This window comes from Rattus rattus, chromosome 12, assembly GCF_011064425.1.
Source record: "Rattus rattus isolate New Zealand chromosome 12, Rrattus_CSIRO_v1, whole genome shotgun sequence".
Lineage (NCBI taxonomy): Eukaryota > Metazoa > Chordata > Mammalia > Rodentia > Muridae > Rattus > Rattus rattus.
Window position 1 is genome coordinate 62,744,126 of NC_046165.1, and position 27,151 is coordinate 62,771,276.

At 42.1% G+C, this 27,151-nt stretch overlaps 2 long non-coding RNA genes across 5 annotated transcripts in view; one reads left to right on the top strand and one right to left on the bottom strand.

Annotated features, from left to right (window-relative positions):
* Window positions 1–27,151, top strand: part of LOC116914019 — a 49,871-nt gene that overhangs the window by 10,695 nt on the left and 12,025 nt on the right. The window contains exons 1-3 of one of the 4 annotated variants that reach the window (XR_004389656.1): window positions 24,482–24,544; window positions 24,735–24,867; window positions 25,515–25,597. The exons of 1 other annotated variant lie outside the window; for it this stretch is intronic. This is a non-coding gene — a long non-coding RNA (uncharacterized LOC116914019). Of the gene's footprint in view, window positions 1–24,481; window positions 24,545–24,602; window positions 24,868–25,514; window positions 25,598–27,151 lie in introns of those variants that run through there. 2 more of the 4 variants (XR_004389654.1, XR_004389655.1) reach the window with 2 other exon arrangements.
* On the bottom strand, window positions 892–24,259 carry LOC116914020. Its single transcript, XR_004389657.1, has 3 exons — window positions 24,166–24,259; window positions 5,372–5,546; window positions 892–996 (listed from the first exon to the last, which is right to left on the bottom strand). It is a non-coding gene; the product is annotated as an uncharacterized LOC116914020 (long non-coding RNA).

A 27,151-nucleotide genomic window follows, 5' to 3' on the forward strand; every position in this document is an offset into this window, starting at 1 on the left:
GGCTGTCAGGAACAAAGTGCCAGGAGTCCACAGGCCTCAATGAGGCCAGGATTGTTGGGGGCCCTTGGGCTGACCGAGTCTAACCCAGAGCTGGGGCTGGGAGCTTCTACTTAGCTCTGTGGTAATTGTCCTAAATCTGGTTTCGGTTGGCTGGAAGCACGGTTGGGAGACCTTCTATGGGAGACCTAGGCAGTGGTGCTGTAGGTGAAGGCCTTCCCCATGCTTCCCCATGACACTGGTAGATGAGACAGTCCTTGGTTCCAAACTGTTTATTGGTTGTTCGTCATGGAAAATGGATGCGTACCAACTTCTCAGGGTGAACCTGAGATCAGACACCTTTTGCAGGGCCTCTAGGTACCTCATTAGCATGGAGAACTGTCGAGGCCTCATGTTTTCTTAGGTGGGAAGTCTGGCAGGCCAGGGATTTGGCAGGGAGCAGAGCTGCATAGCATCTCAGGTGTGAATGCCTGGGGACTCAGACCCCACTCCACCTTACCAAATTTCCTGATTAGTATGATCCATTGTCCTACAAGTCTGAGGCCAGTCTGCCCACAGTGAGTTCTAGGCCGGCCAGGGGGAGGCCCTGCCTCGGGGTAGAGATGGAGGAAGAAGCATCTAGTCAAACAGACGTAAGACTCGAAAGGAAATCATTACCAAATAATGGAGCAGCCTGTGGTAGCAGCTACTGACTCTTGCTACTGGGAAACAGGGAGGGAAGATAACTGGAGAGCTGCAAGGGGGAGGTTCGAACGAGTGCTGCTGGCCTTGCTGGCCTTGCTGGCCTTGCTGGCCTTGCTGGCCTTGCTGCCCTGTACCGAGAGGCCAGCTGCAGTGCTGCGTTGGGGGAGCCAAAGCCCTGCTTACAGGCTCTTCCCTCTCCGGGCCTCTCCTTATTCTTCACTGATGGCCTGGAAGGAGTTCAGTTGGAAACATGGAAGTAGATTGTTTTCAGGGCACCAACCACAGCAACACGGAAACAGCTCCAGAAGGTTGTTGCTGGGAGGGAACAGAAAATGGCCACACACGGGAGTTAATGGCTTCAAGTTTGCTTTTTAACCTAGCCACTTGACTAAAATTGCGCAACTTATTGACATCTGACAAGATACAGAGGAAATGAATTATAGAGGGAACAAGATGTGTTTTAAACATGTTAGTTCAGATGCCTTTATTACATTTATGTGGAGTTGCTGACCATCCTAATGAATTAGAATCCAGAACTCAACAGAAGTATCAGGGACCGAACACAAGCTCTAAGACTCCTAAGAACATCGATGTCACAAAACATAGACATGGGAAATGTGGGTGAGATGACCTTGGGGGGAAATGAATCCCCACAAACAAGGAAAAAAAAGATATGGAGTTTATGTCTGGGGGCTCCCAAACATGTGTGAAGAAGAAATTATCTAGAAGCGTTTGTAATGGTTATTCTTCTATTGCTATGATAAGACACTGTGGCCAAGGCAACTCATAAAGTTGCTTAGTTGGGCTTGAGTCGCAGAGGGCTAGAGTCCATGGTGGCAGAGCCAGAGCATGCAGCAGGAACAGCTAAGGGCTCACAGCTCCAACTGCAGGCACCCCCAGTGATAAGACCACACCTCCGAATCCTTTCAGACAGTTCCACTGACTGGGAACCATGCCCACAGGAGCCATACTGCCCTGTCCCCAGAGTGTCGCAGCCATGTCAGAATGGAAACTGCGTTTACTCCCATTTTTAAAGTCCCTGTAGTCTTGCAGTGACAGTCTCAACACTGTTTAAACTGTTTAAAAGTGCAAAGCCAATGACTCAAGACAATCTTTAATTGCATTCCCCATCAGAAGGTAAATCACATACTTACAACACGCGGTGGCACAGAACATATATTACTATTCCAGAAAAAAGAACCTGAGTGTAGTGAGGAGATACTGGACTAAAGCGAGATGGAAACCCAGCAGAGCAAACTCCAAGTTTGGTAGCTCCGTGTCCAGTGTTAAAAGAATTAGACGACTCTATCCCTCCAGCTTTGCTGCCTATAACATACCCACTCCCTATTTCCCCTCTCTCGCCCTCCTTTCTTGGACTGGTTCCACTCCCTGTGTGAAGCTCTCCTTGGCTTAACTAGATTAAACTTCATTTTCTTTTGTTAGGGTGCTGTCTGTATAGGAATGTAAGGGAAGAGGGCGTATGCTCAGTCACTAAACTCCGTACTCTGAAAGCAAGGAGACTTAACTTCGATCCCCGGGACCCATATTAAAAGGGCTGGGCATATTTGCACATGCCTATAACCCCAATGCCAGAGGCATGGAGTCAGGTGCTTGCTAGCAGCAAAAGTCTAGCCTAATTGGTGAGCTCCATGTTCGATCAGAGACCTTGTCTCGGGAAGAAAAGGAAAGAAAAAGAGAGCAAGGTGAGACGTAACAGAGGAAAACAGTGTCAGCCTCTGGCCTCCACACTCACATGCACCTGAGATACACAATATACCAAGATAAAAGGAATATGACGGGCGAGAGTTCTCGGTGCTGTTAGTAGTATCATAATGGCTACCATTTACAAAATACAAACCAGGAAGAGTGCTAGACAGTAACATAATCATTAAGACCCTAACAATCCTATAAGGTAGGTATTGTCAGGTTATTTCCACAAGAAACCCCTTTTTCACCGATAACATCAGATCACAGTCTTACCTGAAGCTCACATTTAACCAAAATGAAGAAGGAAATAAGAAATTTTCTTGGGTCTGGAGAAATACCTCAGCAGTTAAGAGTACTATTGCTCTTGGAGAAGCCCAGGTTTAGTTCCCAGAAACCAAAAGAGAGCTTACATTATCTGTAAGTCTAGATCCAGGGACCTGGAGGTCCCCAGGAACACACATAGTACATTAATATCCAAGCAGGCAAAACACAAAAATCTAAAACACATAAACAAAAGAAAAAAAAATTTTCCCCCCTTCGGAGCTGAGGACCAAACCCAGGGCCTTGTGCTTGCTAGGCAAGCGCTCTACCACTGAGCTAAATCCCCAACCCTAACAAACGAAAATTTAAAGAACAATCTTCAATTCTGTTTTTACTGAAAATTAACATGTAAGAGACTCTTCTTGGGCCAGCCAGATGGCTTCTGGGTAACAGCACTCATCATGCAAGCCTGGTGGATGACCTAAGTCTCTGGACCCCATGGTGGAAGAACACCAGCTCTCAAAACCCGTGCTGACGTCCACGCCTAGCATGTGCTAGTGCAACTTTCTCTCAAACATGTTTTTAAGTCTTGAAGCTGCTCCCAGGGCAGCTCTCCAGTGTCAGTTTAGAGTCTGAGGAACATTTGAGTTAAAAATGACTTCCAGCATAGTATAGCTCGCACCAGGACATCGCAGTCATAGATGACAGAGTGCTGGTTAAGAAAGCGAACAGGGGGGGTTGGGGATTTAGCTCAATGGTAGAGCGCTTGCCTAGGAAGCAAAAGGCCCTGGGTTCGATCCCTAGCTCTGGGAAAAAAAAAAAGAACCAAAAAAAAAAAAAAAGAAAGAAAGAAAGCGAACAGTGGGGCTGGAGAGATGGTTCAGTGGTTAAGAGTCCCAACTGCTCTTCCACAGGTCCTGAGTTCAATTCCCAGCAACCACATGGTGGCTCACGACCATCTGTAAAGAGATCTGATGCCCTCGTCTGGTGTGTCTGAAGACAGTTACAGTGGACTTATATATAATAAATGAATAAATCTTTAAAAAAAAAAAAAAGAAAAGAAAGCGAACAGTGAAGCCACACAACCCAGCTTGTTAGAATAGCTGAGAAAAAATATCCTTATAGCTGAGGACAGTATGCTCTAATTTACCTACCTAGCTATTGAGAGAGGGGGCTCGTAACATACTTGTTATAGACACAAAACCAGTGATGGTTACATATTAAACAATCCAAGAAAAAGACCTGGTCATTCCATTTTCTTAGAAGTTTTTTTAAGATTTGATTTTTGTTTCTAAATGACATTTTATGTTTTTTAACTGCTTTTTCTAAGTGTATGTGTGAGTGTATTTGGGTGCCTGTGGAGGCCAGAGGAAGGTGTCAGAGTCCCTGGAACTGGAGTTGCAGACAGCTGTGAGCTGGTCGGCGTGAGTGCGGGGAGCAGAACCCCAGTCCTCTGGAAGGACAGCGAGCACTGAGCACCTCTGCAGCCTTCCTCTAGGGTTCTTAGTGAAGGCCGTGTCACCAGCGTCACCATTCGTTACCACAAACACAGTGCCTTTACACTGCTCAGTGCTCATCCACAGTGAAACCCATGAGTAGTGGGAATCCGTTTGGCTGCGCTGTGTGTCCTGGAAGGGATGTTTACACATACCCACAGCCCCGTGACTATGAAGCATGTTCACATAGGAATAGTACCCACACAGATTGTGCGCGATAGGTACACTGAAGGTAGACTAACTACTGTAATAGATCGACTCACAGATAAGTAATGGCTCAAATTTGTTTCTTCCTGAAGTAACTGAACAGTTCAGTTAAGGAGTTGGGGGGAGGGGACGTTTCTTCACATAGGCTTTTAGAACTGAATGCTCCAAGATTTCCTTCAGATCTGGTCTCGTCTGTTGAGAGGAGAGGTTTGGAGGGCTTTTGTTGTTTTTTGGACAGGGTTGCATGTATCCCTGGCTGGCCTAGAGTCTGATACATAACTGAAGGTGGTCTGTAACTCCCTGCGTGCCTGGACTGTCCGCATGTACCACTACAGCCAATTTCTGTGGTGTCAGCGATGAAGCCCAAGGCTTTGAGCATGCAAGGCAACTGCTGTCCCAACTGAGCTATGCCCCCAGCCCTCAGAGATTTTTAGGGAAGGGTCTCAGAGTAATAGGCATCGTTCCATTCTCATCACACTGACTATAGCCTAGTCAGATAATGACTATACCTAACAGGGAAAATGGCGTACGAAGGTTCTCTGCTGGAGCCAAAGGGTGAGAACACAGCTCCTTATGCCGTCAGGAGCGGTTTCCTGCTTGGATGTTCACCACCACCGCCATACACAAATCCTCAAGTGGGAAGTGACCACTGAACAAATAAGTTCTCAAACTCAGTTTTTATTAGTATTGTGTAGCTGAAAGTCTGAAATCATAAACGGGAAGTCTACCATGTAAATGTCAGTAGAACAAAAATCTGTAGTTGAGGTTTTCTATTTCCCATGGTTTGTGTTTGTGCTTTAATATGCACAAAATAGGCTTTGAGTGAAGACAGTACTCTCTGACAGCCTGTCACGCTCAGGGAAACCTGCGCAGCATCCTCAACACTGGCACGCTGGCGGAGGGAAAAGAAGGGACTGCTATGAAGTGCCGTCACTAGATCCCCCTTAGCATTCACTGCCTGGCTTTATTGTGGCAGGGAGATGGTGCGTGGAGAGGGAGGTCACTGCGGAGTGACTTACTCTCATTCAGATACTTGAAAATCTGTTATAGAAAACAGAGTTCCACCTTTACAGCCTTATTCTGACGCCTCAGCAAGCCTCTCACTGGGTCCTAACTCTTCCGTTCCTTCATGAGGCAACGAGGAACAGTTTAGGTGCTGTAGAGGTCCAGGGTGATGTAATCCAGGGCGCTTCTCTGAAAAGTAATAGAGACGTTCTTAAAGCATTCATATTAACTATGGAACACGATTCCCATAAAAATGTCTATGAAAACGCCAAGACTCGAATGGCTAGTGTATAGCTTTTGTGTTACTTTATTACTGAAAAAACTTACCAACATAAAAATGCTTTTATAACTATATGCTTTTTCTTAGGAAACTTCCTTGGTTTTAAGCTAAAAATTGAGGAATTTATTAAAAATATGTATGAGTAAAATAGCAATATATATATATATATTTTAGTATCTAAGTTCTCTTGAAAGAGCATAGACTCAGAATATGACTGTCTACTGATGTCTCCTCCTCCTCCTTTTTTTTTTTTTTTAAGACAGAAGCTCACTAGCCCAGCCTGGCCTAAAACTCACCGTGCAGGCAAGGCTGGATGTGAACAGTCTTCACGCCTGCCCACCCAGGTGCTAAGATTACAGGTAGCACCACCACCATCAGTGTCAGGTTCCTTTTTTTTTTTTTTCTGCACATACAACATTGTAGCACACAGCGTATATGTACTTGAATCACTGCTTTTTAACTGCAAATATAACTATATAGACTAGATAGGCATATAAGGAAAGCACACATGTAAAATGGAGTAAAAGCTATTAAATAATTGCTAAGAATGTGTAATATGAAGTGAATGAAAACTGAAATTTACAGAATAGGGAAATGTGAGGAACAAGAAAGGGCTTTTTTAAACAAGGTCTCACCATGTAGACAGAAGGCTGAGGGCAGACTGAGGCTGAGTATAGCCTTCCTGCTTTAGCCTCCTACGAGCACACCACCACACCCAGTTCAGGCAGATCTTACATGTGCAAGAGAATGTGTGTATGTGTGTGTAATTTTAAAGCAGTGATGGACTTGGATTACCAGAGAGAAATGGCTTATCAGGTTTATCGACTGCATGCTTAGTATAGGTTCAACACACTAGACATAGCAATGAACAAAACTGCCCAGGAGAAGGAAGGTTGTAATTTCCCAAGCATTTTGATAGGCAGTTTGATAGGAAGAAATACTAGAAAGAAGCCAGGCATAGTAGTTCACACCTGTAACCCAGCGCTCAGAAGAGTAAAGCGGGAGGAACAAGAGTTTGAGGCTAGTTTGAGTGGGGGCCAGCAGGCTGTGTGGAGAGTCTGTCAAAGGAGAAGTAGAGAAGGGGTGGGGAGGGAAATGGACTCATTAGAGGCCTCCAGTGTTGGGAAAGCTGTTGCTAAGCTGTTGGTTACAGCACTATGGTTTTCTTCTCTCGTGCTTTCCTTACCCTAGGAACTAAAAGACTCACATAATACAAAATAAATATTGGCCATATCAAGAATCCCAGATGAAGTATGACGGAAGCAAGCCTTCAGTCTTCTATCTCTTTATCATTCCCAGTGGCTTAAAGTTTACAGTGAATGGGCACTGTAGAGACAGCCTTGTGTTCAGCATGTGTCCTTGTGTCCTGCAGTCCTGGTCTCTGGAGGCTCCACTCTTCTGCTTTCTTTCCTGGTGGGATCATTAAAAAGAAAAAGAGATTATCATATTTAAACTCCCTTTCCCCAGGGAATCAGAGTCGCCTCATTCATCTACTCAAACTCCCTCCAGTGTCCAGTCCACGTGTTCTCTATCTGTACAGGTTGGCAGAGGAGGAGCTGTATGTAGTAAGGGAAGGAGCTAGGGTGTCTAGCAAGAAGCAAATGGCTGTCTGTGAGGAAGCAGTAACCAAAAGGAGGAACAAGTTTAGCAATGGTTTATCTTTGTCGTGGGGAGGAAAGAAAATGAGGAAATGAACACAAGATTTTTACTCTGAGGATGTAAACTCTTATCACCAGCAGCTGACAGTTTGGAAAAGATATCTTCAGGTGATTGGGGCGGTGCTCAAGAGATCAAACAAGCTATCAGACCTGTTGATTGATAAACGTTTGTCTGAAAGTTACCGTAATATACACATTGAAATCCTAGGGACTGAAGAGAGTGAAATGCACATCGATTCTAAGATGAACTGAATTTCAGACTAATCGCATGCATACCACGTGATTCCCCATTTGTAGAGTTCTAAAGCGTGCAACCTAATCTCTAGTCATGGCCAACCAGTGACTCCCTGAGGAACGGGGTGGAAGGCAGAAGGACAAGAAAGAGGCTGAGAGCACTCTCAGAGATGATAAATTTCATCAGATTTATTTCAGTTTCTTAACTGATTGAGTAAGAACAGATACTTTTGTATCATTCCTGGTCTTAGAAGGAAGGCATTGTTAGAATAGGTCATCTCTGAGCCGTTGTAAACTTTTGGAGTTTTTGCCTTTTTAGTGGTTTTTGTTTTGTTTTGTTTTTTGTAGCTGTTCTCAAGATTTTCTCTTTATCACCGGTTCTGAACAGTTCGGTTATTGTGCTTTGGGTAGTTTCTTACTGCTTCTGGATATTTTGAATGTGGGTTGTAATAGTTTCCAGCAAATTCAAGTATGTGGGCCACTATTTTTTCAAATTTCTCTTCTATAGGTATGTTTCTTCTCCCTTGCTCACTCCATTACATGTATATGAGACCCCTGGAAATTTACCTCATAGATCACTTATTCTCTCATCATCATGTCTTCATTCTTTCAAATTTTTTTGTTTGTTTGTAACTATTTTTAAGAATGTGGGAGTGAGTAGGTTGGAAAGTATGTATGGGTGGATGAGGGAGTGACCTTTAGGTCAGAAAGTGTCATATCTCCTGGTGCTGGAATTTTTAGGCAGTTGTGAGATGTCCCACGTGAATGCTGGGACCCAAACTCAGGACCTCTCCACGAGGGGTCCTGGCTCTTAACTGCTGAGCCACCTCTTCTCAACTCTCAGTAGGAACGCTTCCTGCGGCTGGGCCTTTCACTAGCCTTCTGCCATGTCTAATATGCTATGAATCATACTTAGTTCATTTTATTCATCCCAAATATTATTACAGCTTTCATCTCCAAAATTTTTTTTTTCTTTTCTTTTTTTCGGAGCTGGGGACCGAACCCAGGGCCTTGCGCTTGCTAGGCAAGCGCTCTACCACTGAGCTAAATCCCCAGCCCAAAAATTTTGTTTTTAAAAGTAGAAATATGTCCTATCTGTCTGCTATTCAAACATGTAGGTCATTACTGTAATACTGTTTTATGTCCCTTTCAGCTAATTCAGGCATGAATGTCCCTATAAGATCATTTTCATTTAACTGATTGTTCTCCTCATCATGGGTCACTTTTCTAGCTTCATTATGTACCCAGTGCTCTTTAATTAGATACCAGGCATATTGCTAGACATTCTTCTATTTCTGTAAATACTTCTGAGTTTTGTTCTGGGATGCTTCGAAAAGTTTGATCTTTTGGTCTTACAATTTTATCATAGAGTTCAGCCTACAGCTCACTGTTCTGGGAGTAATACACGGTGGGCTGAATAAATGCAGCAGGATGATCTTTTAAGTTAGGACTTAGATAAGCAAAAGGCTTCCTAACCTGACCCCAGAGCATATTTAATTCCACTTCTGATTTAAAAAAAAAAACTCATTTCATTAAAATTGAGATGTCAAGAACACTGAACATTCTTGAGAGTAAAGGTGACTTTGGACTGACTGCCCTGTGGCAGTGCATGAAAGGGTGAATACAGCTTAAAAGCATGGGCATGATGAACGCTTGACCATACAATGCACCTTAGCCTGTCCAAGCCTGTTCTGACAGCTGTAAAAACCACGGTGTTTTACAAAGTAATCTAGAAGAGAGAAAACTGTTAGTCCCACCAAACTAGACTATGCAGAAGTCAAGAGAAACATACAGCTTCATTAGATACTGTCCTCTTTCCTGTCTCCTGCAGTTTCCAAGTGGTTTAAAAAGAATCACCTACAGGGTGGAAAAGGAAAAGGAGAAGGGTAGGTGATATAATTCTATTTTGATTAAGAATGTATAAAAATGTAAAAAAGAAGCTAGGTGTGCGGGTGCAAGCCTTTAATCCTAGCACTTGAGAGACAGAGGCAGGCAGATTTCTGAGTTCAAGTTCAAGGGCTACGTAGAAAAACCCTCTTGGAAAACCTAAATAAATAAATAAATAAATAAATAAATAAATAAATAAATAAATAAGGGGGAAAAATGAATCACCTGAAACATTCACAACTTCAAAAATACAAGCTATGGAGACTACCTCGTAAGATACTTGCTTGGTTCCTGATAGTACGGCTATTAGTGTGCCTGCATAAGCTTACTAATACCAGATTCTAGAAGGTGTTGTTTTAAATTAAATATTAAGAATAATGCTATTTCAAACAGATTCCAATACTGAAATTAAGTTCTACCTGATTCACATATAGACATTGAGCAGGCACAAACTAACAAGAATTTATTCTTAAACACAGCTGACAGCACGTTCTAATGTTCTGAACAAAACTGCCTCTATAGAACAAGACAGGGTAACTAGGCTTAGCCTCTTTTATATTTTCCTTTTAGAAATAATAAAACACAAGTATTTTAGAGTATTAATAAATAGGAATCCTAGGAGTCAGAAACCTCTGTTGAGCAGTTTTGTGACTGCATTCTATTATCAATGAAAGAATCATTTAAAAAATAATTTTATTCTAGCCTTCTGACTTCCAATACCACACTTATGCCTCTTATTTTTTCTAAAATTACCCTGACCTGAGTTCTCTGCCTGAGGTGCTGAGCTTCAGGGACAAGAACATTCCCCTTTGTTTCTTGGGAAGCACCCACAGTTCTGCTTGTGTGTCTTTCCTATGGTAACATGTTCAGTGTGAGATCTGCCCTCTTAACAGACCACAGAAATGTTCTTAATGTAGTAATTCTGAGAATTGGGGTACTTTAGAGTTAGACCTCCTACCAAAGAAAAGACAACCAACAGGGAAGAGACTATTCTTCAGACAGTGTGAGTGGTTTTATGAGGATAGGCAGGGATGAGCTATGTCTTATTATCCTTGAAAAGAGCTTCAGTTTGGAGGTTGGAAGCTGCATGTAGCTTTTGCTACCCCGACTAAGCCCAGGGACAGGGCTGTGCTACCAGACCCCACCAAAGAATATTGGATCTGTGGATGAAACACAGACACACACAGTTGTTCAATTTCAACTTGCCTTTTTGGCACAGTTGCTGGGCGCTACATATATCCTGCCTGGAGAAGTGTGCCCTTATCAATACTCTTAGCGCCATACCTCTCCACCTGCCCTCAACTTTAGTCATTCAGTTTATTTAGGCACTGCTCAACATCCCCAATTGCACACCGGTAGAAGTGGCCTATGGCCACTCCACCTGAGATCTTACATTGCTACATTGCTGCTTGGCTTTTCTCTCTCCGAAGCATAACGAACTCTCCCTCTCCTCTCCTTGTATCTGTCTGCTTGCCTGTGGGAACCCGGGAAGTCCCGCCTATTCTTTCCGCCCAGCAATTGGCCTATGGCTTTTTTACTGATAGATCAAAAACCAATTGGGGATCAGGACATTAGCATCAGCCCCATTCCTACACTTGGATCCATATTTTACTTCCAGTGTTGCCATCACTTGTCAAAGTGGGCCACACTCCCCTGGTGTTATAGCTGGATGGAAAGACTAAAGTTATTATAACCAGACGGTTTGCAAAGCAAGGCCGAGAGTTACATGCCGGTAATCACAGCAGTTGGGAAGCTGGGGCAGGGGACCATGATTTACAGGCTTTAGCTACACGGTGAGACCTTGTCTCAAAAAAAGAAAAGAAAAGAAAAGAAAAGAAAAGAAAAGAAAAGAAAAGAAAAGTCATAGACAGCTGAAAAAAATTTACTACTCTTAGGAAAAGTGGGGTATGTATGGCCCTAGCCATAACATTAAATCACTGTTTGCACAGTAAAACTGTTTTGTACACTTGTAATGATGAAGTGTGAGATAATACAAAAGGATGCTTCTGAACATTCATTCTGAATTCTCAGTTTCTGTGACACATTCATGTTCATGGGAGATAAGCATCAATTAGTCTATTCCACAGCCTACTATAAATAGCCTTGGCTAAGCTGTAAAGAAAACTAAAAGGGACATGTTATACAACCACAGAATGGCCTAGAACCTTGCCTCTAAAAGTCCAGCTTGGAACACAGCGGGGGTGGGGAGTGGGGCTGTTTCTGTGTGCCTGAGGATGAAAGCCACTGGGGGAGGAAAAGATGGGGGCTCTACCTAAAATACCACGTCCACACTGAGACTGACAACACTGTGCTATCGCTATGTTTAAAACAATGGAGCATTCACACTAAATTTAGGACAAAACATAAAGCTAAAGAAAATCTAGTTTGGGACCAGTTTTTAAGGCATTTGTTCACTCTTTTTTTTTTTTTTTTTTTTTCTTTTTTTCAGAGCTGGGGACCGAACCCAGGGCCTTGCACTTGCTATGCAAGCGCTCTACCACTGAGCTATTAACCCCGGCACTTGTTCACTCTTATAGTAACCGTACTTTGGGCAGGGGTGGATGGAGGAGAGTCTTAATGACTGACAAATGTTGCTAGATGAAGATAGATAGCGATAATGGATATTCACATTATGAATATATTTAATACCACAAAACTGAAATTTTAAATTTTACCACAATTTAAAACCTGGGAGAGAAAAACAAACCTTACTGAAGTTGAATGTTACTAAGGCACATGAAAGTTTTTTTATTTCAGTATGCATTTCTAAATTGGCCACTATTATCACCTCTTATTGTGCCCATGAATGTGCGCACGTTTTGTGTGTGTGTGTGTGTGTGTGTGTGTGTGTGTGTGTGTGTGTGTGTGTGTGTAGGTGGTTATGACCTGCCCAACATGGATGCTAAGAAGCCAGTAAGTACTCTTAACCACTAAGTTATCTTCTGGACCTGATTCCACATTTTTTAAGTAAGCATCATCAAATACCCTGGTGAAGAACATTTACTTAGCAGTCTTCACTCCTGGGGCTGTCCGCATGCCTGCATGTGTGAGTATTTGCTATTCTGTCCAAGTTCCCAATTCCAGTCAAAGATGGAATAAAAGTGCACAATTAAAACACTGTAATTGTTTCTCTGTGAAGACGCTACCAAAACTTTTAAGCTATCCTAAGGAAAGCAGGCTAAAATAGCTATTAGTCTCACTGCAGCAGGGAAGTCCCGGAATCAATATACACACTCCAAGGTGATTAAAACAAATGCAATTTCATGGCAACCCTTAAGCAGTTTCTTAGGTGAGACAGGGGCTCTTTTTCACTCCCAAGTCTTTCCTACTTTGCTCTCTAGTTGATGGCTGAAAGATGAAACCTTCTATTCCATAAAATATTAAACAGTAATTTCCTGAAAAAAAAAGAAACAAAAAACAGTAGTCAATAATCCTAAAGAGATAAAATTCATTTTTTGAGATAGTTTTCTTATATAGCCCAGGCTAGCTCTGAACTCTTTGATCTTCCTGTCTCTGTCCTAAGTGTTAGAATTGATTTGTGTGCCACCACCCAACTAGTAATGTTATTTGGTACTATAAAAGTGTTATCGATGTTATAAAAAGACAAATATGAGGCCTTCTTTTGTCCGTTGAAAAAAGAGATGGAGGAGAGGTTTATTGTTAAATGGTCTTCAGAAAACAATGTCTTCCTATCATTCCTAATGCTGCCAATCACCCTCAATCTTCTTTAATACATATGGTAATTCAAGGGGAAATGTCTAACTTCACACTTTAAAAGCACCCCCACCCCTAAAAAAAGACCTCGACATAATATATTTTTATATCACACAATTTAGAAATAATCTTGAACTTAAAAACTGTGTACACTACCTTTTTTTTTTTTTTTGCATCTATAGTATGTAGAAGAAACATTGAGTACATTGGAAAGGGAGTCAGATAACTGTAATCCCAGTTCTTGGGAGGCTGAGGCAGGAGGATCACGCGTTTGAGGATGAGCTTGGCTACAGAATAAAGCCCTGTCTCCAAAAGGAAGAAGGTGGGGGAGGCGGTGGGGAGGGAAGAGGACTGGAGGCCTGTCAGCCCTCAAGCCTGTTGTGTGGCCTTGCAGCTTATTAGAAGCCTGTAGCTAAGTCAGAGCAACTTTGTGTTGTTTCACAAATAGCGGGACTTCTACTTTAAACACCTCTATGTTTGCTTTTCATATACTTCTCTTTTAATATGAGGAGATTAATTAAATTGATTAAATTACATAAAGTCTTGTTTCCTGTCACATTTGCCATTTGTTTTATAGTTTCTTTTGGTATAGCAGGGCATTTATTCTCTTGACTTCTCAGAGACTTTAATTAAACATCAACAGCAAAAATGTAAGGACTAAATTAACGTGGCACACCTCTTGTAAGAGAAAGTGTTCCCGTTAGAACTACAACCTCACCTTTCTGCAGTTTCTTCAGAGCTGCCTTTAACAGTCAGTCTACTTAAAAGAGTAAGTGTTGTCATACATTTTATCTTATTTCCCCACAGATCTGTTCTAACCTTCCACACTGATGATAGAAATGTAGCATACAACTTCGCTGTCCTAAAGAACTGGTCACATATCCTCATTCATGTATCCTAGAAACCACAGTTCTGGTTTCATTTCTGTTTACTAAAAATAAATAAGTCGAGCTTGTAGACTCCTGATTTCCTGTCCTCCTCACCTTCCAGGATCATTCCAAATCACCAAAGCCTCTCTTGTCATCAGATGTAATCTGACATTTTCTTCACAGCATAAAGTTTTATTCCTCAGGCTGGAGAGATGGCTCAGCCATTAAGAGCACTGACTACTCTTCCAGAGGTCCTGAGTTCAATTCCCAGCAACCACATGGTGACTCACAACCATCTCTAATGGGATCTGATGCCCTCTTTTGTCCCTCCATTTTTTTTAACTTTTATTTTTACAAAAGTAGCAAGATAACTTTATCAAAGTACAGGATAGCACAGATTAAAACAGAGATGTGGTGCCAAGACTGACAGTGGGCCATGTGAGTGACAGTACTCAAGGGCATCAATTTTTTTTAAATAAATTTATTATTTATGAGTCTAAATTTGCTTCCCCAAATACAGGAATTTTAATAGATAGGACAAAAAGTGAACGTCAACTGTAAGGATATATTCCAGAACATATACAAATCCGGCTGTCACTTTTTGAGAGGGCCCTGTCCTGTTAAATTACAATCTAACCAGAAAAAAAAAAAGAGTTAAATCATAAAACTACTGAGGAAGCATTAAAGAGCCCATTCAGGTTATGGGGATTAGCAAGTGGGGACTCAGACTGAAAACAATAATGGCCATATTTAAAGGGTTGTCACAAGCGGGTGGGACAAGTTTGTTTTCATAGGTTGGTGGGGGAGCTACTTGGACAATAGGTGCAGTGAGAAAGAGGTATGTTTTAACTCTAGGATTCTGTGGTTCCAAACCGAAATAGGCTCAATTCCTTTTAGTTTCTCACGAGGTTTACTTTACATTACATTACATCATTACATTACATTACCTCATTACATCATTACATCACTACATTACATCATTACATTACATTACATCATTACATGGCAATGTTTACAAAGCACTGTTTACTGCTTTAACCAAAGTCAGCATTTTCACATCAACTTCAGAAAGTAGATAACTCAAAGAAATGAGCTCATTCCCTCTTGAATTATCCTTATTGGTGGAGAGTAAAAAAGCTAATTAGCCTTCAAACCTTAATTATTAATTTGTAAATGAATTTTACTACAGTCCACAGTGGTTTGTACTGAACATGAAGGCAAGATGACACATACAGGAAAAGATAAATAAAGAACTCTTAGGCCTATATGCTGAACAGAGTTGGAAATGCTGTAGATATTGAATTTGCACTTATGGAAACTAGGGCTATAAGCAATGCAAGGTCAGTTTCCTGAGACAGAAATATACTTCCTGGAACGCATGTAAATACCCACCACCGCCATGCAACTTTGTCTAACCAGCTTTAGGAGTCACACGACAAAGGTAAAGTATACACACTGATGTTTCATGAAACAAATCTATCCAACTTACACAGTAAATCTACACCTAGACCATATGTTCTCTTAAGACAGTCACTGATTAAAGCATGTAGTTCTAAGTCTACGGAGAGAGCGCAGTCGGTAAAGTACATGCCTTGAAGGCATGAGGACATGACAGCAAAACAAGCATGGTACGTGCAGTTTAGTCCAATGCCAGGAGAGAGAGAGAGAGAGAGAGAGAGAGAGAGATGGGACCCAAACAGTGGCACCCAGTGCTGTCTCCAGGCTGCCAGAGGTATAGTCACACACTTGCATCTGCCCCTGCCACAGGATAAAACCATACAATCCCATACTGCCAAGGACCAGCCTCAGCTTGGAGAAGGGTTCTGAGGAAGGGGTATCTAGAAGTGACAAAAACAAACAACTCCAAGTCCAGTTGTGGGTCCAAGCTGAAGACCTACCTATATTCTGCTCGAGACAACTTTCCTGATTGCTCTCTCTTCTGCTCTACTCCAGACAGCTTTCTCTTGCTATTCTAAAAACTCTCTGGATAGCAGATCAAAAGCCCACTTTTTATTTTACTTGTCCATTCAGTCATTGCCCCAGGTTCCCTTTTGAGTATCACATGAATCAGCATTCCAGGACCTCAGTCAGCCCCTTGATTCTTAAGAGACAGCAAGCATACAGACAATAAGATAGGTGAGTAGGACGCCAGCCTGAAATTACTATTCCGACCCTGCCTGGACCAGGCTGACCTTGAACTCAGGAATCTACCCGCCTTTGTAAGCATAAACAAACAAAACTGGGTGGGCTCTTACTTTGCCATTCCCACTCTCTAAATCTCTTTATCTCCTTCCTTAGTACCCTTCTGACAAGCTGGCTCATAGTATGCTACCTCTGTCCCTTTAGATTCGTGAAGCTCCTTATACAATTCATATTGCATCCTTACATTTTGCATAGTTGAGAAATTATGTATTTTCAAACTCATGCTTTCAGCATTCTTTTTTATAGCCTTAAGGGCTGTCCTGACTTTCACAGCCATAAGGTCATAGCGTTCTACCATTTTGCTGAGATATAGACATGCCATCGCCTCTTGGACTCTTGATGTCTCTGATTATCATGGAGTCATTAACCTTGGCAGACAGGGCATTCATTGAAGGAGGAGGGTAATACTATATACACTATTATACAAACAAACCTTATGCCCACAGTAACTATCAATACTTGTGGTGGCCCATGCCCTGCTGGCTCTGTTCCAGGGGCAGGAAATCATGTCATCCTGTCCCTTACATGGCCAAGCCATCACACCATACTATATAAATACCCTCTGGGAAGGATTTCTTTCTAAAGATCCATTAGCTACAGGGGAGAAATTATCTAAGTTATTTGAACAAACTAAATATGAACCTAAAATAAATCTCAAATTTTAAGTAGAATACTTAGATGAGTAAATTCACAAGAAAAGCTCTCCATATTCCTACCAACAAATTACGGTGTGATCTCCAGGTACATCATTTCAGTGGTAGACTAGATGCTATATTTAGACAGTTGTTCACTGGGCTGGAGATATGGCTCAGTGGTAAAGAACACTGACTGATCTTCTAGAAGTCCTGAGTTCAATCCCAGCAACCACATGGTGGCTCACAACCATCTGTAATGAGATCTGATGCCCTTTCCTGGTGTGTCTGAAGACAGCTACAGTATACTTACATATAATAACCTTTTTTAAAAAGTTGTTTATCTTGAGATCTGGCACTTAGAAAAGGAAACTAAAAAATACTCTATGCATTTCTATAAGCAAAGCAGTATACTATAGTACTTAGTATTTAATGTTCACTTTTCTACCACAGCTACACAACACATAGAAAATGGCTGACTGCTGGCCAGTGAGGTGGCTTGGTTGGTAAAGACACTTGCTGCCAAGACTGCTGGCCTTAGCTTGATTCCCTAGAACCGACATGGTATAAGGAGAGAACCAACTCTCCAGGTTGTCTCCTGACCTCCATATGCATTTGGCAAACATGAGTCCCCATCCCCATGACACATAACACACATGAATGTTTTAAAGGCAAAGACAATGGCTGTTTACGTTTCCTATTGCTGTGCAATTACACAATTACTAAGTTAGTGGCTTCAAACAATAAAAACATATTACCTTATAGGTCAGGAATCCAAAATGAGCCTCAGTATCATAAAACTAAGGCGAAGGTAGAGTTGTGACCCCCTGGAGGCTCTATGAAACCTCTCTTTAGCTTCTAAAGCTCACAAGCTATTCCTTGCCTCCAAACCTTCCATCTTCAAGCCAGCAAATCCTTGTAAAGCCTTTCTCACATGTCATCACCACCACCTCTCTCATGCTTCTACCACACTTAAAAGACCGTGAGTGGTCTACTCGGATAATCTAGGATAATCGACTTTTAGACCACATAGTGGTCTTACTTTCAAACATGTCTTAGTTAGGCTTTTACTGTTGTGAACAGACACCATGACCAAGGCAAATCTGTCTTATAAAAGACAACGTTTCATTGGGGCTGGCTTACAGGTTCAGAGGTTCAGTCTATTATCAAGGTGAGAGCAGTATCTAGGCAGGCATGCTGTAGGCTGAGAGGTCTACATCATCTGAAGGCTGCTGGCAGAACACTGACTTCCAGGCAGCTGGGATGAGGATCTTACAGCCCACGCCCACAGTGACACATCTACTCCAACAGGGCCATACCTTCTAATAATGCCACTCCCTGGGCCAAGCATATACAAAGCATCACAAAACACCATTCTCTTGACATGTTTGTTACATATTCAGAGTCCAGAGATGAAGACAAAGCTGTCTTTGGACATTCTGGTAGGGCATTTGTTCAGCCAGAGACATAGCTCAGTGGGTAAAGTGCTTGCTGCCAAACCTAACAACTTAAGTTCAATTCCAAAAGCCACATGGTCCTTTGGCCTCCAAATGCACTCACTCTGTGGCACTTTAACTCACACACACACACACACACACACACACACACACACCAAACTATGTCCAGTGTGAGCGCCCCATAGTATGAAGCTTTCATAGCGCCCTGTACTTTCTTGTTACTGGCGAGAGTTGTGATTGGTAAGGCCATTAAGATCTTTTTTCTCATTAGATTAGACCATAAGAGGAAAGTGTGGTTGTTTGTTCACCCTTAACGTACTTGATAACTAACAAAAATATAGATTACATGCAGCACTGAGTAAGTGCTAAATGGTTACCTAGGAGTATGTACTACATGCCGAACAAATAATTCCCTTTTCTTTTATACCTCATTTCACTCGTGTCGCCTCTTCTCCTCCAAGTTCAAGTGCTCATTACTTTGCCCGGACAGTTCTCTCCTAAGGAGTTTCTCCACACCTCTCTGTTCTCTGAATAACCTCATTAAGAAATTTTGTGGATTTCTTTCAAAGATTTGTTTTATTTTTAATTTAGGTGTATGTATTTGTATGTCTGTGTGGATGCAATGCTGAGATGGAAGTGTTTATTTTTGAAGAGCAGTATGCCCTCTTAACCTCTGCGCCATCTCTCCAGCTCTTCATTGAGAAAGTAAATTTCTAAAATACACATTTCATATTGGGCAGAGCAGTGGCGGTGCATGCCTTTAATCCCAGCACTCAAGAGGCAGAGGCAGGTGGATCTCTGTGAGTTTGAGGCTAGTTCCACCTGCCTGGAACAGGGCTAGTTCCAGGACATTCAGGGTACACAGAGAAACCCTGTGTCAGAAAAAAACAAACAAGCAAAAAGCAAAAACAGAAAAACCAAATTAATTTGTTTTAAGATTTTCTAATTGTATCAATATAAAAATAGCACATAAAACCATTAATAGTCTAACCTCTAACCATTTGAGCAGGCTGACCTTATACTCATCGCTTTCAAAGATTCCCAAGCTACAAACCATGGCAGACTTATCCAGCTGTCTGAAATGCCAGGCTCTTCCCAACAGTTCCATTTTCTTACACTAGTGACTCTACCTAAAATGCTTTCTATCGGCTATCTCTACCTTGTACACTAACATAACTCAGTCCATCCCGGTGTGCTAAGTCTCTACCAAGCTTCTTTCAACAGTCTAATTACTACCTCCTTTAAAAGCTTCCTGTGTTACCCGTTTCCACGGATTACATGATCTTCCTCTATTTTTCAGGCTATAATTGTTTGGAAATTTTTTCTCTTGCTGTATATTCAACTGTCTACTAAAAGAGATTACTCTTTTTCTTTGTCTTGATCTCCAATTCTAGTTTGAATTCTGGTAAATGTTTGTTTCATTCTGTGTGAGAACATATATAAAAACCCACAGAAGGTTTACTTCTAGGAAAATTCTAGTCGATTGATAAAACATTAAATTAAAAGGGGCATATGTATAAAAATGTTCATTTCAGAATCATAATACCAAAAAACTAGAAATCAGCTAAATGCCCAGGAATAGAAAATTCTAATGATATATCTCAGAGCAATCGAAAATGAAGATTGTGAAAATTACATAGTAACTCATCTGTTTATGGCCTGTTAAGTGAAAGGGGATTAAGAGAACTATGACTCTATATAATTATGTATATAGACACTGACTAAAAGGGAACATGAAAACTATATGAATTGATGGTGTGGCTGTGACTTCATTTCTTCCCTGCACCGCTCTCTCTCAGTTTTCCAGGGTTTCTCTGTGTCCTAGAACTCGTTCTGTAGTCCCTAGAGCTCAGAGACATCTGCTTGCCTCTGAGTGCTAGGGATTTCATTTCTTTTGTCTGGAACTTTATAAATGTCACTAGAGTAGTCTTTCAATTATAGTTAAGATAATTTAAAATTAAACTTATATCCTTACAAATTGCAAGATCTGTGTATAAATAATTGTGAGCATACACACACATATACACACAAATATATACATGCATATATTTCTCAGAACTGTCTCCTACAAGCTCCAAGAAGCAGATGACCCAGTAACAATACACATACTGAACACTGGTCCCTAAGGTCATTTTCCACTAACATGGAAACAGGCTTTTTAAAAAGGAAAAGGCTTATTCCATGGAAAAGCAAACTTAAGTATGAGATAAACATGTCCTACCTCATTATACAAGCAAGTAAGGGAGGGAGTGCTTTTAAAAAAAAAAAAAGTAATGTTAACAGAAGCCACAAGAAGACATGCTTCTACTAGCTACACATGACAATTTGAATATCAAAATAATTAATATACAGTTTAAGATTAGAGGTGACAGGCAATGACATATGTAACCTACCCTAAGTGATTCAGAAAAACAGTACACAAATATACAAATAAAACTATGGGCAGAGTGGCTGGAGAGATGGTTCAGCAGTTAAGAACCCTGTGGTTTTGCAGAAGATCTTGGTTTCGTTCCCAACACCCACAGGGTGGCTTACAGCTCCAGTTCCAGGGGATCTGATACTGTCCGTCTTCTAACCTCTAAAGGCACCAGACATAACATGGTGTACACACATACACATAGGCAAAATATGCATATAAAAATCCAAATTTAAAAAAAAAATTGTAGATGGATGTCATAAACGAGAATGAGCAAATACAGAAGTGGAAAACCAGGAATTCAAATGTACTCATGTAGTTAATGAGTAGGTAAGCAGGGAAACCAGAAGGGCTTTGTTTCAGGAGAATGCCGTGGGCTGACGATGAAGAGAGCTGTGGATTTGTTCAGTCGTCTTGCAGCCATCACATGAACTGTATAAGCAATCATGAATGCTGATCATGAGAGGAACTTCTAATAAGTAGGATATAATGTCCCCACAAACTGCTCTCTATTTCCAGGAAGGAAAAAAAAAGAGTAACTACACAGTGGGAAGTCTGAATCACACACTGACAAGGTGATCAGAATTATGATCACCAGTGAGTAGTACATGGGTACCATGTTCTACAAGTGATACTCTGAGGTACAGGCAACAGAGTCTGTGTAGTACTCAGCTGAAATGCATGGGCCAATTGTAAGTAAACATAGAGTGGACATTCTCCTAAGGATGTATGACGCTGTATACTTCAAATACAACCAGGACTTACAAGAGAGAGTGAGAATTTTCCAGCGCAAAGGATGCTAAAAGAGATGGGACAATTAAATGCATTCCCTGGCCCCAGGTAGACTCCTGTCAGGGAGGGAGGAACAGTAACAAGAGCTAACTCTAACAGGATGGTAAAAATACTGTTCAAATGTACACTTATCAAGCTGTCGGGAAATGCACTCCCAAGAATATAGAAGTGGAACGCTAGGACCCATGCTTGCCTGAGAAAAGCTGAGAAGAAAAAGTGTGGAGGAGGGAGGGGCAGGTAATATATATTTGGACTGAAAGAGAACTCATCTCCCCACAAGAAGCAGCAAGTGAGTGGAAGATCTAATAATGTTTTATTAATTTGAATTTCTAATTTATTGTTTTTTTTTAAGTTCATTTTAAAGAAACAACAGGAGCATAAAAGGGTGCTAAAAACTGCTGAAGAAGCTGGTTTTCGTGGTATTCACCTTTACTTCCATTACTGGGAAAGCAACAGGTAGACTCTGAATGTAAGGTCAACCTGGTCTACATAGTGAGTTCCAGGGCAGCCAGAGCTACATAGAGGAGCCTGTCTAGGAGAAAACAAACAATAACAACAAGACCTGCAAACCGATGAATAGTTTTTGAACAATTTGATTGTGTGTTGTTTTCAAGTTACTATTCAAAATGGCTTCTGATTCTGATATGTTGAGTCTCTTGAATGATGGTTTTTTTTATAGCTTTAACTAAATAAGTTAATATCTTGAAGCCAGTTGTATTTTCCCATTTGAGGTTTTTTTGCTTTTTTTTTTTTTTTTTTGTTTTGTTTTTTTTTTTTTTTTTTGGTTTTTTGGGTTTTTTTTTTTTTTTTTTTTTAGTAAACCGTGGCTGTTTTTAGACACCCTGGAAGAGGGCCTCAGTTCCCCTTAAAGGTGGTTTTTAGCTACCATGGGGATGCTGGGAACTGAACTCAGGACCTCTGGAAGAACAGTCAGTGCTCTTAACCGCTGAGCCATGTCTCCAGCCCTGTACTTCCCATTTGAAAACAGTGACGGGGAGGGCAGGCTGAGATTTCCAGACCTGTTTTTCACAGTATCCATATCTACCATTCGTTTGCTGGTGGCTGCATTCCAGATTTTAAATACAGTTTGGGCTCTACTCTCTGACAGGAGTACACAGAGTATACTGTATGCAGAGGCTTAAGCAGTGTGTGGAAGTGGGCAGACTTCTAAAAGACAGCTGGAAATGCACACCCTGATACCCAAATACTAATTACTAGCTGGAGAGTGGGGTTCTGTAGTTCCATAAGGTGTATCATATTTTGGGGTTGTAAATTCAGATTGGACATTCCTCCAGGTTTTTACTCCTGAGTGAGATCATCTGATAGAAAATCACCCTTTTCCCCTCTTTGAAGTGCAACTCAGGGATTTGCACCCTCTTGTGGTGGAAAGAAAAATTTCCGCATTGGCTTTCTGTTCAGGCACAAGAACTTTGTTACTGGATTTTGGTTTCTCCCATTTTAATGACTCAATAAGGATTTATGGTTTGTTAAGATTTTAAATAAAATGGGACTGAAATATTCCAAAAGAGATCGCCATGTAAGTTTTAGTCGGAGCAAGTGTAGATAACCGAACACTACTCGGCCAAGTCTGGTCCTGATCTGATTGCTAGAGTCTATTTCTTTTCCAGTTGTACCTCACTAGTGCAAACCGTGGAAGCCTTCTGCACTTCGCTTACTCTTTGATACTTAAGTCTCATATCCACTGTTTTAACAGCCCTAATAACAACATACATCCTTTTTTATGTTCAAAAGCTACAATTCTGCAGGGTGTGGTGGCACAAACCTGTAATCCCAGCACTTAACTGAAGCAGGATTATCAGCCTGGGCCAGCCTCAACTCCATCAAAAGATATTTTTTAGAGTTACAATTCATCACAAGTTGTTTTTATAATAAAAACTAGAGAAAACAGAGTAATGTTCCTGATTTTTAAATGGTTGGGTTCTTTTTGAAAAAAAAAAAATCATTTGCTAGGGCTGGAGAGAGAGCCCAGCAGTTAAGAGCACTTGTTGATTTTTGCGGAGAACCCACACTTAGTTTCAGCACCCACACTGTGGATCACAACCATCTCTCACTCCAGTTCCAGGAAATCCCTCCTCTCTCGATGTTTAAAGGCACATACAGGATGCACATACACACATGTAAGCAAAACACTCACAGAAAGTCATTTTTAAAAGTCCATGAGAATCAAGAGAAAGGTAACCAAAACACAACCCTAAACTATAGTCATTTAGGAGCAATGGCAGTTTTCCTTTTTAGAAACTTCATCTTAATTAGCCTAGTGGCAGGGTCGATGTCTTGCAAGCAAAGGATCAAAAACGATTGTTTGGTAAGAAAAGTTAAAATATTAACTTCATCATTTTTTTTGTCCTGTTATAGGGCCATTCTTAAAAGCGGTTTGCCTAGCGCCTTGCTCTCACCAGCTAGCTGTAAGACGGCAGAATTTCTAATCGGAACATCAGGTATCATCAGCCATAAAACAAAAATAATACCTACTTCATTAGAGGTGCTGTGGGCAGTGAAACACCTGGCCCACAAAGTGTCTCCAGTACAGAATCGAAAGCTTGTGAATAGTGGGTGGGTCGCACGCCTCGGGGTCTAGGGTGGGGGGTAACCGTCGGTGTGTGACAGCCGCCCGCTGGTCCTGTGACTGAACCGTAAAATTCCTACCTCGTGAAGTGGTTCGAGGCTTAGGTCTGACAGATCTGCGAAGCGCTGGCTGAGAGCGAGAGCGCGACACCCGTTGTGCAGTTTTAAATTCTTGAGCAGCCACACAAGGCTCTAAGGCACACTCGGTGGCTCGGATTTCGGTTAAAAGCTGTTATTGTTTTGTTTTTACGAAACGCTTAAGATAGGCCATAATTTGTTTCATCCCAAAGGTAGAATACTAGTGTGTCACCGGAGTTGTGTCCGAAAGCTGACCACCTCCACTGCCGCATAGGGGTAACGCGGGCACACACGCAAGTGCAAGATACGGCGGGGACTGGAACCGAGGAAGTGGAGAGTGTTGCGCCACGACGATTCTGCGCATGTGCAGGGGAAGAGGGAGGTAGAAGTTTCCGCATGCGCAACAGGGTCGCGCGAGGGCGGGGTGGGGGGGAGACGACTGGGACAGCTGTGGAGACAGCCCGCTTTCCCGGCATGCCCCGGGGCGGCGGGGTTGGCTCTAACGAATTTGAATGAGGAGCCTCAGCGCTTTCGGCGCCATTTTCGAGTGATGCCTGATCTCATCAATCTAGCGGGAGGGAAGGGATAACCTGTCCGAGAGTAGCGCGACGCTAGGATCGCGCCGGAAAATCCCCCAAAAATCATCAAAAAAATAACTTAGACCAAAGGACAGTCGGTGGGGCTTCGCCAGATCCGGCGCCATCGGTAAGAGCCTCAAGTAGCAAAGTGGGTCTCGGGAGGTGGCAGCGGTGGGACCGGAGGACCGTGAGGGGAACAGGGACCGGACTCGAGATCTGCCCTCACTTTACTGGCAGAAGCTCCCCTGGAGATCCGACCGGCGTAACTTGGGTGTCCTCGGGTGGGCGGCGTCTGGCCGCTTGTGGCGGGAGCGCTGAGCTGGGGGAGGGGAGGCGCGGTTTGAGCGGGACGCGGCCGAGCAGCCGCCGCCCGACCTGTCAGCGCGAGCGGCCGGGGAGCTAGGCCGGCGCGGCAGGTTCGCTCGCGGCTCCCCGACAGGCGCCCGCCCTCCCCGGTGTGCACCGCAGTCTGGTCGCAGGCCGTGTCCCGCCGGGAAACTTGGGGCGCCGGAGGGACTGCTGCCCCGGACACCCGGGGCGCGCAGGGAAGAGGTGGCACGGGCCGGCCGGTCCCGGCCCGGGGCGCGGCGGACAGACGCGTCCAATTGGGTCATTTTGTCGTTGCTCTCCCGGCGGTCCTCCCTCTCTCTCTCTCTCTCTCTCTCTCTCTCTCTCTCTCTCTCGGGGGAGGGGTGTCGGGGTGAAGGGAAGGACGGGGCTGCGAGCTTGCGATTTCCTGGCGTCGCTCTCTTAGAAGACTTTTTCCTTCTCCAGTCCTTGAAACGCAGCGTCTCAAGGAAAAGTAGCGTGGAACTTGATGTTTCCTGCCGACAAGCCTTTGCACCTACGATTTAACGGTAATTTTGCAGTCCTCAACTTTTCTTGGCGCTGATGTGGAAGAAATCGGAGTTGTCTTTCCTTTTGGGGGGTTCGTTTCTTTTCTCTTTTTCCCCCCATTGACTGTTGGCTTTTTGTCAACCCGGAGTCGACAGCTTTTGAATAAGCCAGTGACAGCTTTGACTTTAGGTAATAATCGCTAGGTATTGTGGAGTCCACGTTAAACACTCATGAGATCTTGTATCGCTTTCCTCCCTCAGCACCCCTAGATTAACCCTTAGCTAATGTGAGGTCCTGCGGGAGGGTCGCACGAACCTGGCTCAAAAATCCTCCGCAGATGCTTTGGCAGCAGCTTCTCAGTTATTCGCTGAGGAATAAGGCTTCTTGGGAACCTCAGTGACCTGCTATTCCGAGCAGGCCCCCTACAGAGCTTTCTCCCTCTGGAATTTTATCAGAACCCTGGATTTGGTTTGTGTCTGTGAAAACTGGGGACCCGCCCTCATTTAGATCCCTTCCAGAAGAGTAGGAGCGCAATGTGATGTTTTTCAAATTGTATCTAACGGAGCTCCCAAACGCCGGGCTTCTTACCCACTGATTGGCTGGAAGGAAGCGGGACTGGGGGGTTTGAATGTTGATCCTGGAGCTGATAATTCTTAACCTACCGAAAAACTATGTTTAGTCAGAGAACTACTCAAATAGGTACAAACTGTAAAATCGGAGGGTTTTGGGTTTTTTTTTTTTTAAGTTAGTACATAATAGAGTTGTTTCTTCCGTAAAAGCCTTTCAGATGGTTCTGAAATATATATTTAAATGTAAAACTGAAGAGGCTATTTTCGGAAAACTGTATTTCTGCTGTTGCAGTTATAAGACATTTCTGTTCTTCATTGGTTGAAAACTTGTCCGAAGGATCTAAGGTGTTTGGTTTTTCCTTTGATGAAAATTTTTCGTCTCAGCCTTCGTGTATATATTGGATACATATTATGGGAGAATTGTTTCTTTCATTTTGATGAAAGTGAACATTAAATTATCTGTTCTACATTTTTTCGTAAAAATATAATATATTCTTAGAACTTGCAAATCTTTTTTAAATTGTTTTCTAACTGAGGCATTGCAGTGAATTTAAAATTTTAGTTTACAAGCCATTTATGTTTCTTAGTTGAGACTATAACAAGTAAGTATGTACAGGTGAGCATATATTATATATTAATGCTTTCCTTTTACAAATTCATTATGAGGAAATGTGTTGTATACAGCAGTGCATATGTGTTGGTTTATTTGACTGATTTCAGTTTTTGTTTAGTGTTATTTGAGACAGTCGTCAATATTTATTACTCTGCTTGTCATTCCTTTTAATTGCATCTTGATAACAGGGTGTGGTTTTTCAAAGAGTAGATGATTTTGAAAGGAACTTAAATTTTTATATCTTATAAATAATTGAAATTTTGAGACATTTCAATTTAAGACAAACATGCAGTTAGAAATATTCAATTGAAACATTTTCATAAATATATAAGACTATAAATTAATTTATAATTAATACACTCTTATATTACTTTAATAACAATTATGTTTAC